The 14134-nt window shown below is 35.5% G+C and overlaps 1 long non-coding RNA gene across 1 annotated transcript in view; it reads left to right on the top strand.

Moving 5' to 3' along the window:
• Positions 1-12590, top strand: part of LOC308059854 — a 52903-nt gene extending 40313 nt beyond the window's left edge. The window contains exon 2 of the long non-coding RNA XR_013926461.1: positions 5782-12590. This is a non-coding gene — a long non-coding RNA (uncharacterized lncRNA). The remainder of the gene's footprint in view (positions 1-5781) is intronic.
• Positions 12591-14134: the final 1544 nt, after the last annotated feature.

Raw genomic sequence — 14134 nt, 5'->3', positions numbered from 1 at the left:
GTAATATTGTTGCTTTCTACCTCACTTTTATCCATGCTGTAATATCTCAAGTACAAATATGCAGATCACTGCCAAATGTATTTAGAAATCATGCTTTACCTCACCTATCAAGGACATGATCATCATTAGAAACATATTTAAATTAAAATTGAAGCTTAAAGGAAAGCAAATGTTTGCAGAGATTTACTTAAGTCTGACAGAAGTGATTTATATTACTAAAAGTTTAACTCAACTCCACTTAGCATTTCAGGTAGTTGATAAATTAATTAATACTATTTTTTCACCTTGTCCTCTTGTTCTATTTTTTTATGTTTTGGTTTTGGGTGGGGTTTTTTTTGTTATGATAAGAAATGGAAATCGTAGTCTTTGAAAATGTTAATATGCTGTTGAGCTCTACCTTATTCTAACGCTAATCAATGCCAAGATCAAGCAGCAACTTTTAGAAACAGCTGGCATCTTTAATTCATTGAGTTTATACTACTTTTTTATGAAATACAGATGCATAGCTTTCTGGACTTACCAATCAGAAACCTTTAATTTAAAACCCAGCAATATTTCACACTGCATCGAGATATAAAACTATCCCTCTTTTCCACAGGGAAATGAAATGATGCACTAACAAACAAAGGGAGGAAGAGGTGGGAGGGGATTTCTCTTTGCAGTTCCCACAGTCCCATGGCATAAGATTTGCAAAACTTAAAGGGTGGAAGCACTTCATTGTTATCTTCACTGTTCTTTCTTGTTCTTGTTTGATGAGTGCACTTCATCAAACATCCTGGATGACCTTAGCAGAGAGATAAGGCGTTGGCACACTTTGCTGGCTCTGTCTGTTAGCTGTACTGTACACACAATGATCTTAGTCAAGAAAGTGTTATTGAGCGGGGGGATGCACATTTGTTGCTTTGTCCTCTGCTTGTATTTCCTTCCCTGAAAAGATAAGAGAGAAAGTAAGCCCCCCCGCCCCCCCTCCACTCATTACATAGCCCCAACATCAGGTCAGATATGAGGTGATTTTCCTCATGCTTATAAGAAACTGCCAGAATTTCTTGAGCTTTTGGTAGGAAGATAGCATGATTTCTATCCATCAGCATTTTTAAATAAGTCTTCTAAGAAAGATCTGACATATGTTGATAAACTTTATTGTCCATGAATTGTCTCTTGTTTTTCTTAATCTCCATCCCTATACATAGCAGACAAAAGAAATACAGAACTTCTCTGTATTCTAGAAAGTATTGTTATTAGTATCATGAGTCTATATCCTCCGAGCCAGACTCCTTTGAAGCCCCTATTAAAATCTACGTGCATTTTGCCTGAACACAAAATTGCACAGACCAGTCATTGGGACAACACATGGTGATTTGCCACCAATGTAAAATACCATCCAAAGCACCATCTTCCTTTTTTAGAATGCTTTTTGTCAGTTCATCACAACCCAGCCATTCAAACATTCAGACAGAACTCATAGGTACTTGTTATTTCTTTCTGAAACAGAAATTAAAGGGTTCCCTAAATACAGGGGTAGTTCATATGGATATATATCATGTGAGAGAAAAAGCATATAGCCTAGAATGTAAAGGATGGAAATATGAAGGGGAAGACAAAGCAGGTACTGGAAAAGGGGCAGAATGAGAGACAAGAAAGGAGATAATCAGAGAAGAGATAATCTAAGAAGGAGATAATCAAAATGCAATAAAAAAATTACAATTTATAAGAAGATCAGTATCTGAATATACCGTACCTTTTGGAAATCCTAAAAGAAAAAAAAATAATAATCTTTTAAAGTAGCTAGAAGTAATTAGGGAGAAATAATACTTTTTGCCCCTACCTCTTCTTTTTAGTCAGTTGTAAACAAATACCCAGAAAAACAGTGAGGTAAGCCCAAAGTATTACAAACGTAGAAGAAATTGAAAAGACCAGGAAAGACACTTCAGTCAGAGCCATAGATGGGTAAGCAACACTTGTCAGGACAAGGACTGAAATTATAACTGCATATAATGGAAAAACTGTGAATCATTCCAGGGTTAGTTTATCAAAGTCTGAGCAGCTTCTTTTTTGTTAATTTAACAAAATCTCTTTGGACTGTACTATGAATCTCCCTTGTATTCAAACTTCTTATGACAATGTAAGTATCACATTTCTAACGTATGACAAGATCTACAATAAATACGTCTTGCATTTTTGTCCAAATTCTAAACTAAATTTGTTTTGAAAGAAGTTTTTAAAATCTCTGTAGTTTTGGCTGTGTGCAGCTATTGGTGGCATTTATCACACTGCAAGACCAGATGTTCTTCCTAAAAGAGCAGCGACAGTAACTTGAAAGTATTAGTGAAATCAAATTTCACTAATGACACTGTGCAAAGTCTGAACCCCACACAACTAGATGTAAAATATTAAATGCCTTTAACTGATGTAAAGACAATTATGAGTGTATTATTAAAATTGTCTAGTGTTTATCTGATAGTATGTATCTTGAGAGTATCAAAGAATATCCTGAAGAGAGAGACCCTAAAGAGAAGTTCTCCTTCTGTTTGGAGATACGTAAAGCAGTAGTCACTTACAAAATCTTGGTCATACATCATACAAACTAACCCTCAAATCAAATGTCACACTTCTAATAAGTAGCTGATACAAGTTCAACATGTTATAGTATTGCCAAGATAATCAATGTTCTTTCAGCAGTGTTAGAACTCTCCTTTATTTTCTTCTCTGATAGAAAGCACTTATATACAATTAATATCTTTTGACACACATCTTGTTTTCAATGATGCTTGTCAATTTCCAGTTAAGAAAATCAGGCATCTTTGCCTTGACTCAATATTAAGTCCATTTTGCATTAATGCCATTTAAAAGGCTTTTTTTTTTTTTTTTTTTTCTTTTGTGGCCCCCTGCCTCATTTGGACTGTAGCATCTGCAGAGTTACTCCAGTACTTCTAGCAAACTGTGGCCCCTCACAGGACTACTGGTCCCTTATTTAGAGAAAGAGACAACTACAACTGTACAACTTAAAGTGTCATAAAATCAAACAGATGTGTGATTTCTTGGATATTTCTAATCCCTCAGAAGATTTTTGTTAGTGTTGGCTTTTTTTGGTTGATTGGTTGGATGGTTGGGTTTTGGGTTGTTTTTTTTTCTGACTGGGTTGAAGAAAAAGCTTTAAATTAAAGTATAGCCAATCCCCCTAGAAAGAAGCTGTAAATTCTGCTCAGTTCTAAGTTTTACACCAGACTTTGAACATATCTTTGCTCATGCTTAAGTTGCATGAGCATTTACTGTGCCAGCAGTTTCACTGAAATCGACTTTATTCAGTTCACCCCTATAAAGTTAATGAGAAGTTTAAATAAATTAATTGGCAGTTCAGATGACAGTCTGGAAAGATGTCACAAAAGATGATAAGCAATGGACAGACTAGTGCACTGAGCAGTCATTTTTGAACACTTTGTTTTAGCTAACAAAGTGATTTGGGTTTAAATTCAAAAAGTTATCCTGACACCGAAGTGGGGATATGTAAAGAAAGAGAAGGCCTCATGACAAACACAATAAAGCCAACAATAGGCCTTCCCAGGTCAAAGTCACAGCTATGCCTTCAAATTATTTATGAGACTACTTACAAGTTATTTAAGACATGCATTCATGGGAATTGTATCATTAAAATGGATTTTAAGTGAATGCAAAAGATTGTGTGGACCTTATGCTTTAGGGAAAAGAGTGGTTTATTCAGGTTTAAGTAAATCTGTTCCCAAATGATTTCTACTATGCTGAAATAAGTGAGTTATTTTATTGTCACTGTTCAAAAAGATTCTATACTGGTTATTGGTTAAGATATCTAAGTTTAAATTTATACTTTAAATCACAGTGGCAAAACTTTGTCAGAAGGAAAGAAACCAAACCCACAAACAAAATCTGACAGCCCTAAAACTCTCTGTGCTACAGTTTTCCATCTCTGAAATTTAGTGAATTACTTCCTAATTTCTTATAGCCTTTGTCAGGCTTAGGTTTTAAGACTGCAGGCTCCTAAGGGGAAGAACCATCTTTTGTATGTTAGTATCATGCTTAGCACAGTAAGGCACTAGTTTCAGAAAGGACCTCCAGGTGCTACTGTAATACAAATTAGTATTACTAATATGTAATTTTTGCAGTATAACCATCCATATAAGCAGTGAAATGCCTTAATTTTCTTACCTGCTTTCAACATGTCTCTGAAAATGAAGTAGAGTCGTATAATTCTAAAGAACATGTTAATACTCATGATAAGCAAAGAAGAAAATTCCAGGGGGATTAAATCTTCCATTTTACAGAATGAGTGCAATGAAAGATGCTGTTTCTACAGGAACAGGGGGGTAGACTAATGCTGAAAATCTTCAAATCCTTCTAAATCCTGAGTTAATTAAAATGAAACTTTCTTCATCACACTAGCAAAGCTTTAGCTAAACTAATAAGAAAATGTATCAGTTACTCATAGTGGCAGCATGTGCTTTTAGATTTCCACTCCAAAGCATAACCCTAATGCTGAGACTTACCTGAATCAAACCAGAGGAGCGTGTTGCAGTTTTCTGTATAAATTTCACATATATTTTATAACAGAATCATCTCTCTCTCCAGTACTAATGCAGTTGATCTTATTCCAGGTAATTCCTTTCAGTTTTTAATATTTTCATTATTTTGTGTTTTTACAAGTAAGTTTAATTAAAGATAAAGAAACATCTTAGATCTATTTTTTAAAATTATGCTTACGAGTCATATTCTAAATATATTATTTAGTAACTCTACTGTCTGAAATTATTCCAGTCATGACTGCTTCATTGATGTGGTTAGCATTTTAAAATAAGGAAAAAAATGTCTTTAGGATTTTTACTGATAAGATTGTGGTGCTGCTTTAAGATCTAGGCACAGAAATACAATTCCAGCTTCAGATGCAACTAGAAAATACCTTGGGCCTCCTTTTGTATAGATGCGTGCAATATATCTCTGTGTGACATGATGCTTGCAATATCCTTTACATGACTTTTTTGTAACTAAACTTGGCTTCTCAAAACTTGAAACTGATTTCCAGGGAAGTTCTGATTTATTTGTTTGTTTTAATTTCAATGAAGATTTTACTTAATTTTAAAATTTTCAGTAAAATTTGACTCAAGTTTCAAAGTCTCCTTCAAAATGCTGACATTCCAAAATAATTTCCAGGATTTACATTCATATTTTTTTTCTAAAAGGTTTCAACTTATAGAAATCTAATTAGTTCTAGTTATTTTTTTTATGTTTCAACATGAATACCATTCTCTGATGAACCTCTGATCTACTCCAAGTGTTTGTTAGTGTCATGACATAACATGCTTGACAAGCTTAAGCAAAGACTTCCTATAATTCATTCAAAATCATAACGATTTTGACTTTAATTCAACTGGTATTTTAAATATATGGCAAAAAAAGTATTTGAGAATTTGGGTGAAACATACTGCATGTAGGTACAATGTTACGTAAGCTGCTAACCTGAAGAAATATACTACACTCTTTATAGTCTGTACAATCAATAAAAAAATGTCTTTCTGTGTAATACTTATCAGATTCACACATTACCTCCAGAATGACCTTCATTAATATCTACCATGTCAGAAGGGGAAAAATATTTCAGTTTTGCACCATATTTATAGTATAATACCTCAATCTGTTTCATGGACACAAAGTGACAGAGTTGCTGTATTCATTATGCTTGTTTGACAGGATGACAGGGTACAAGCAAATTTTTATTTTGTGACTTAACTATGATGAAATTTATTTTCTTCACAGAGTTCATTGGACAGCTGACTACATTTATTTCAGCAACTGATTTTTCCATATAGATGGAAATGTGTTTTGACCACAAAATGAAGTATGAGCTCTGACAGAAGACACTTCAGCCAGGAAAAGTGATGGGCTCTCATTTGTCACTGTTGAGATGGCTGATTTTCAAACCCCACACGTTGATAGTTTTGGAAATCGTCATCTGGGCATGGTCTTGACCTTGTCTAGCAAAGGCTCATTGATAACTTATCACATGTTGGAGAGCAAGGCTGGCCAGGAGCCAGGGGAGATACTATCAACAACACATAGCCCAAGACTACTGGGAAGATGGAGGTGGATGAGGTACTCGGAACAAGCCAATTAGCAGCTTCTTCTGTGGCCTGTGTAAACTACATATTTGACCATCAACTAACTATCCCCTTCACAGTTACAGATTTTCCCTCTTTCATCACAGTTGTATACACAAAAAATTGCAGAGACTTTTTTGTGGAGTTGACAAATAATTATCTGTATAGAGTAAAAAATCTTTCAACCTTTGATTCCTGTATCAATCCCCCCACAAAACTATGCACCTATTAACTACTATTATTATCTAGTCATCTATTAACTACTTGGCGGGGCTGGGAGGGTTTGTAAAGCTCACACTGAACTCCGTGTTATTGCACTTCAGTTGCTTACTGGTAGCCTGCAACAAGCTTGCATATGCCTACCTGAGCTGTGATTAGTGATGATTTCCAAAGAGAAAGAACACAAAGTCAGCATTAAGGATGGATACAGAACTCTGAAACTGTGTTACTAACAGAGAAAGCAAATGTCATCAAGCACCTTGAAGTAAGAACTTCTATCACACAGCACTGTAGATGTTTTCCAGCAATTCAAGACTTCTGGTTTTTATTTTTAGATTTTTAGCTTAAATAATTTACTCAGCTCCTCACAGCTAATTTTATGTACTCTAATAGTTCCCTGTATGCTTGCTAAAAACTGAACTAGATTACAAAAATACATTGATTTCTGAATTTTCCTCAAGTATTGCCAGTCAATTAACAATATTTGTTAACTCTGATGCTAGAATCTGGCAAAATTTGTAACCATGTAATATATTTCCATGCAGTTATACTGTTTGGGCAGAAGGCTGCAGTAGAAGATCACGTTGAAATGCCCCAGGAGATAAATAGAGGGTTTTTGTGAATTTTTTTTACTTACTTTGTCTTTGCCAGTTAGATTAACAACTACCAAAAATATTTACAAAATTCAACAAGCTTTGGTAGTACAGACACTGTTCTCACATACTCACATCATTAATTGCAGCTAGGCTGATGATCTGCATCATAAAGCGTTTTTATCAAGATGCAGTATAAAGAAAAACATTTTGATTCATTAGATATTCTGTCTGGCTTGGTGCTTAGTAAAAATCAGTCATGCATACTGACTATATTAAACAATATTCATACATGCAAGATGTGTAGAATAAAAGTATGGCAAAACCTTAAAATGAAAACTCATCATACTTAATGATTAGCATACTATAAATTTAGTCCATTACAGGATTTACCAAGTTGCATGCATGTATAAATGAATGAGAATCAAAATTGCATACAATATAGGCATTTTTGGTTTAAGATCAATTAGCTAATTTGTTTATCGTTTGGTAACAATTAGAATAATGGGCTGCAGAACATGGTTAACTTTTATTAAAAGTCTTTGCAAAAAATTATTCAGAAAAATAATTAGAGTGGTGACATTTTTGTAATCATCTGGTGTTTGAGAAAGGAACATTTTCCCAAAATAGCATGCAGATCATGCTTATTGTGTTTCCTCTGTTCATTTCATATAATGCACACAACTGCCACAGACCAGAACAGTTGCACTTTGTTTGTATTCAACTCCCCCTACAAGAACACTTTAAAGCTCTTTTATAGCAATGATACTGAACTAGTTGTAACATTACTGCTAATAATGCCAATCCTTTCTTCTACAGTTTCACCTTTCATCGGATCATCTCAAATAGATTCTAAACCACTAATTGTGGGGGGCAGCATTTTTATGCAGTTTATATATGAAACGATGCACATGAGGGGGAAAAACAAAGGCTTCAATGGGCACATTGTGGGTAAGTAGCAGGAACAGTTGTATTAATTGCAATATGCTGCTCAGAAATATCCTCAGTGCCAGGTGCTATACAGCCATAAAGGCATATTCTTTTTTTCATTACTTATGCTTGTGACTAAAAAAATAAAGAAAAATGAAACAATATCAAAAAACTTTTCTTGAATATGTAGCAGACCAGAGAGCTGAATGCACAAGGGGAAAAAAAACCACACTAAAGACAAGCAGCTAAATGGATGTAGTAGTACATGTTCTTAGCTTTGTTTTCAGAAGTTCAGAAAGATACAATGCATCATGATGCAACCTGGTGTAGAGATCCTCAGCTGGCCTTTAGCTAGCTGGTAGGTGTGCAGGTGCTAGGTACCACCTTATGGTAGGTATAGGTCAGGACAACATATGGGTAATGTAACTGACTAGGAGTAACTCTGGTTCTGAATCAGCTCTTTTGGCATTAGCTTAAGTATTTCCTGTGTTGCCCAAGAGGGGCAAGGTCTTTCAGGGGTTTTTTGACCTTCAGGCCCTACTCCTTAACTCAGTGTTGTCACGTGTTTAGCATTGACATGTATTTGGTGTTGGTGCAGTCTCATCATTAGTAATGTGTGCAATTCTGGGCTGCACAATTTAAATAGAATGTTAAAGTACTTGAAGGTGTACAGAGGAGGGCAGCAAATCTGGTGGAAGGGCTGGATGGAGTGTCCTATGAAAAGCAGCTAAGGGTTTTAGGCTTGTCTAGTTTGGAGAGAAGGAGACTGAGGAGTGACCTCATTTGCTCTCTACAGCTTCCTGAGGAAGTGGTGAGGGAGGTGCTGATCTCTTCTCCCTTGTATCCTCTAACAGGACACATGGGAATGGTTCCAAGTTGCATCAGGGGAGGTTCAGACTTGGCATTTGGAAGCATTCTGTATGGAGAGGGTGGTCAAACACTCAAACAGGCTTCCTAGAGAAGTGGTAGATGCCCCAAGCCTGCCAGTGTTTAAGAGGGTTTTGGACAATGCCCTTAACAACATGCTTTAACTTTTGGTCAGTCCTAAACTGGTCAGGCACACAGACAAGATAATCATTCTAGGTCCCTTCCAACTCAGCTGTCGTATCCTGTTCTGTTCTGTTCTGTTCTGTTCCGTTCTGTTCTATCCTGTTCTATTCTGTTCTATCCTATCCTACCCTGACCTATCCTATCCTATTCTATTCTGTTCCATAACACTGTATTGGGAGGTCTTACTTAGCAGAGAATTAAAAAATGTACTTGAATACTTCTACAGTGCTCAGTAAAAAAATAATTTGCTTTGTATTTCCCTCGCAAACATTTTCTTTTAGAAAATAAAGAATATTAAAAGGGAAGTGATTTACCAGAACAAGCCAATTTCAATGCAGGTTTCTAATGCATGCTAATCTGACTTTCTATCCTTTTCATGCTCTGAAAATTTATCTGATCTAAGCTACAGACTTGTGTCCAGTTCACCTCAATGACTAATCAAGAGTATGGATGAGAGGTTCTAGAAAGAAATGGATGTTTTGAAAACTCTCTTTCTTAGGAAATTACCCTATATCCTTTGTTGTTCTAACTTAGGGGAGGGGGGGAGAAAAAACAAACCAAAAAAAAACCACGATTCATTTTTCTTGATGAGAAAATTCTGGTTCCTACATAGCTCTTCAAGGAGGGTTGGGGATGGGGGATGGGGGGGAAGGTATCAGGTATTCAAAGTATCATGAATGCTTTTTAATGACAAAAGAATAAAAAAACCTGGAGCGGGGATTGCTTGCTTGCTTGTATCTCCTGTATTTGCATTATTTGAGAAAAAAAACACACCATCAACAAAAAAACCAAACAAAACCCAAACAACAGACTAATAGGGATTATTAGGGAAAAAAATGGAGCACAAACCAGCATAAACTAGCAATATAAACCTATAATGTGACCACATCATGCATCCTCAATGCAGTTCTGATCTTCCCATCTCAGGAAGGCTATAGCTGGACTGGAGCAGGAACAGAGAAGAGCAACATTGATGGCTTATGTGTGGTTACAAAGACAAGAACGCTAACTGGAAAGGGGCAACCAAGGAGGTTGTTTTATTTTTACTGTTATTAAAAGAATTATAACTGACTTGGAAAAGATGAATATGAAATTATTGTTCACAGTATTTTCCAGAGCAAAAACTAGTAAATATTAGATAAAACTAAAGGTACCTGGTTCAAAAGAGAAATGTACATTTATATTTGTAATTCATCTCTACAGTGTATTTCAAACACTTGAAGGTTTGAAACGTACCTTCTTTTACAGGTAATCTACTTTGCAGGTAGATTAGTCTACCTTTTGGAAGAAAGCTCTATTGAGTAGTATCAAATACAAAGACACCTTCTGTGGCTCAAAACCACAAATACCTTGAGCAACAAACAGCCCAAAACTGTGAAAGTATTCAGGAGATGCAACTCTACATACTACCTACTGCTGCATACTGTAAAGGCAACCAAATAGGGGTTTTGTCCAGTTCAGTCATTTTTGTGCTTGTATTCAGCATATGCACAAGAAAAATACCAATGAACAAGTGATTAAGATAGCAGTTTTAAGAACCAGCGTCTCCTGAGTGTATTCCTTACTGGACATCAATATTTTCTCTGAGACTGGGCCAGACATTTGTCAGATGTCTGTACCTGTTTTCCATTCATAAAATGGAGAAATTGTCTGTATCACAGGGCTTTAAAAACAAATACATTTATTGTTGTGAATTACTGTCATGATAGAGATCAGTACAGGTCTATGAAATCCCAACTGATGAGTAAAAAAAATCCCTGTAAAATATTAAATTCTACATATTCCTATAATATATAAATATTGGACAAAGAAAACATTCAACAAAACAGTAAGATATGCTTTCTTTCTGTCACTGAAGGAAATGGCAAAGCACTTTGTGACTATTTACTGCAGATTCTTCTTTAAAGGAGACAAAAGAACTGAAAAAAAAGTTTTTTTGCTGACATTCCTGCTTCTATCTCTTGCCTTTCCAAAGCAATATTGTTAGCACTAGCACACATGGGAAGAAGTACAATTAGCAGAACAGCTGCTTACACTCAGCCCAGCACATAAGATGTCATTTATCTCAGTATTTGAGTCTAGCAGTACAAAACCCATGTTCTTGCTGTGGTTTCTTTCATCCTCCCTTTCCTTTGTTAAATCTAAGATTCTGACTTTTTTTTCCCCTAAATTAGGTTGTGAGTTCACTGTGAAACCTTTCTGCAATACCCACAAAATGGTGGTCCAACACTGGCCTGGTGAATGGGGAATACAAAAGATAAATATGTTAAAGGCTGGCCATTCTTAGCAGTCAAAACACAACTTTAACACCTATAAAACACATCCTTTCCTTGAAATAGTCACCCCTGTTCCCACGTTCACATTCTAGAAAGAGAGAGCTGTCAGACAAGTCTTGGTCTATTTTTCTACTTATTTATTCAATTTACTATCAGAGTATGCTTCAGGATGTGAAATCTAGTCCTTATGAAGGGCACATTTTCTTCATAGAGTATTGCTTCGTGTTTTAAGAGTTTCTGTTCTAAATGGGTGGCAGAGTCAAGTCTAAACCAGCAGCAGCCACCGAAGGCAGTTGGCCTTTACATGTTTGTTTCTTGACAGTGCAGTTGGATGCCTGCCCAGAATAAAGACAACTGTGAGGAACTGTGTAGACTTTGATGGAACACTTGAGCCCAAGGTGCCACACAGAGATGCAAAGATAAAGACAACCTTGTCATTGAACAACACTAAACTGTTAAATAAGATTCAGTGTTTTGAATACGAGTCTCAGCTGGCTACATTCCTGTTAGAGGTACAATGAAAGATGGGAAAAACAGTTAAATCTTGAAATACAAAGTATTTTGCTTTTTATTTTGACAATGTCTTATGCTTTCTTCCCCTCACTACTTCAGAGAAATTGCAGAGGGAAAAACAGTTTGGCATGTATTAGAGCTAAAGATTAAAAAAACTGTCCTTTTTGAGGCAGAGAAGTAAGGTGAGATGAGCTGGGTTTGTGCTGAAAAATAATCCTGCTGCTTCAAAGACAGATGCACAGGAAAGTGAAGAAAACAAAATAAAGAGAGAAATAAGATGCCATTTGTGTATATGATGCTTACTGCTGCTTGTAACCTTGCTGCTTTTGAGAGGCAGCTACTAGCCTCTTCTCACTTTAACAACCATAAACAAAATCTTATCTGTGTCAAGTTATAACAGTGTGTGTAGTTGTTTTTCTGGTCACAGTTCATGATCGTTTTGACTGAATAGGTCGGATCCTATTAAACAGAAAACAAAGAAATAGGAAAGACGGGAAATATGTTATGATTGCAAAATGGTAGTAAGAAGACAGGAGCTAGGAGCTATATAGCAGAGGTTACATGTTTAACACATGGCTTTAAGCTTTAGCCCACAGTAATTCAGTGTCAGCCAGGCCCTTTCTTGTGGGTCATTTTTCTCATGACCTCTTCCAGGAATGGTATAGAGAAGGGGACATTTCTCATGTGAGATCCCCCAGAGCAGTGGATGTGACAGCTGTTATTTGAATGCTTATTTACTGTTGTCCATAAGATACTGTTTTTTATTTGGACCGGTTTCAAATTAGGGATGTCCCAATTAACAGATAATTATAAAACTATATATATATAATTTACATATTTTTATAAAAAATAAAATATTTTCTATAATAAAATATATATTTTGTATATAATGAAAATATTTGGAAATTATAAAACTAATTTAATAATAATAATAATAATAATAATTTTTGCTTTATTAAGTCTATATCCATGACATTAGCCTTGGTCTGCTGATTTCCATCTTCACACTGGTTTTGTTTATTAGAATTGTGAGTTTAGGTATTTTCACTTGGCTTCATCTATTTTCAGCTTTTAAAATTTTGCATGTTTTCAATGTAACATGTTAGAAATCAAGTTGGACTTCTGATACTTTCAAGGGCTCATAACGTAGGCATATGCATAATATAGCAAGGAGTGAAAAAAAAAAAAAAAAAACAGAATAAAAAAAGGAAAACAGAAACACAAAGTTGATAGAAGGGTAGACCGATAGAGATTGATAACTGCCTGTTTATATATCCATCTGACACTTCCAGAAAAATCTGAGCTTAAAACAATAAACTACTGCTGTGGCGTAAAACCCTTCCCTTGACACTTTTCAAGCACCAGAAGGCTGGAAGATGGCTGAAGTGACACCTGTTTGTTAAGCTCCTTTTTCCAAGGAGTTCTGTGGAACTCCTGACCATTGACTTTAATGCCTGCACCAGGAAAATTGTTAGAAACTATAATAAGGAGCAGAACTTAGTAGATAGATATGATACACTGAGAAAAAGTCAACATGGTTTTTGTAAGACACATTGAAGGCATCAAAGACCTGATAGAGTTCCTTGAAAAAGTCAGTACATGAATAAGGGAAATCTACTTGTTACAGTCTACTTGGATTTCCAAGAAGTTTTCAACATGATTTATCATCAATAATTCTTGAAGAAGCTAAATGGCTAAGGAATAACAAGCCTTCATAAAGATTAAACAGCAGTGGAAAGATAAAAGCCATAGAACAAATTATAATTTTCCATGGCACAGGAAAGTTGCCAGTAAAATCACCATGAGGTATGCTCTGTATCATGTGCATAATTGATAAGGCAATATCAGAGTGGTAGCAAAGGTTGTTAGCAATACAAATCAGTCACGATAGAAAAGACAAAAGCTGATCCAAAGAACCACAGAAATGACATTCATGTTACTAACTGGGCAAAAATAGGAAGCTAAAATTTAGTGTAGATAAATACAAAGTGAGGCACACTGAAAAAAGCAATATCTGTTTTATCTGTGCAATGATGTGCTTGGAGCTTCTGAGATATCAGGTGAGAGAGAGCTCTTTGAGTTACAACATGCAGTCAAATGAAGAAAAAAAAAGTGTTATAAACTATTAGAAAAAAGGATAGGAAAAAGAAAAGAAAATATCATTGTTTAACTGTGTAGATCCATGGTACGTAAAAATTTGAATATTATGTGTATTTCCAGTCTTTTTCTCTCAGAGGCATCAGCAATGATGAGACAGTTCCTATAAAGAAAACCTGAATGGCTGGTTTCTTGAGCCTGCAAGATACATGACTGAGTGGGAAATCATAAAGGAATACGAAATTATGAGTGGAGAGGTTGAATATGAATATGGTGTTCACTGTGTTTTCCAACCCAGGTGTTAGGATTCACCATACATAGTAACAGGCACACA

This window comes from Falco punctatus, assembly GCF_963210335.1.
Source record: "Falco punctatus genome assembly, chromosome: 3".
Taxonomy (NCBI): Eukaryota; Metazoa; Chordata; class Aves; order Falconiformes; family Falconidae; genus Falco; species Falco punctatus.
The sequence above is the reverse complement of the archived record's forward strand: the minus strand, read 5'-3'. Positions and strand labels throughout refer to the sequence as shown.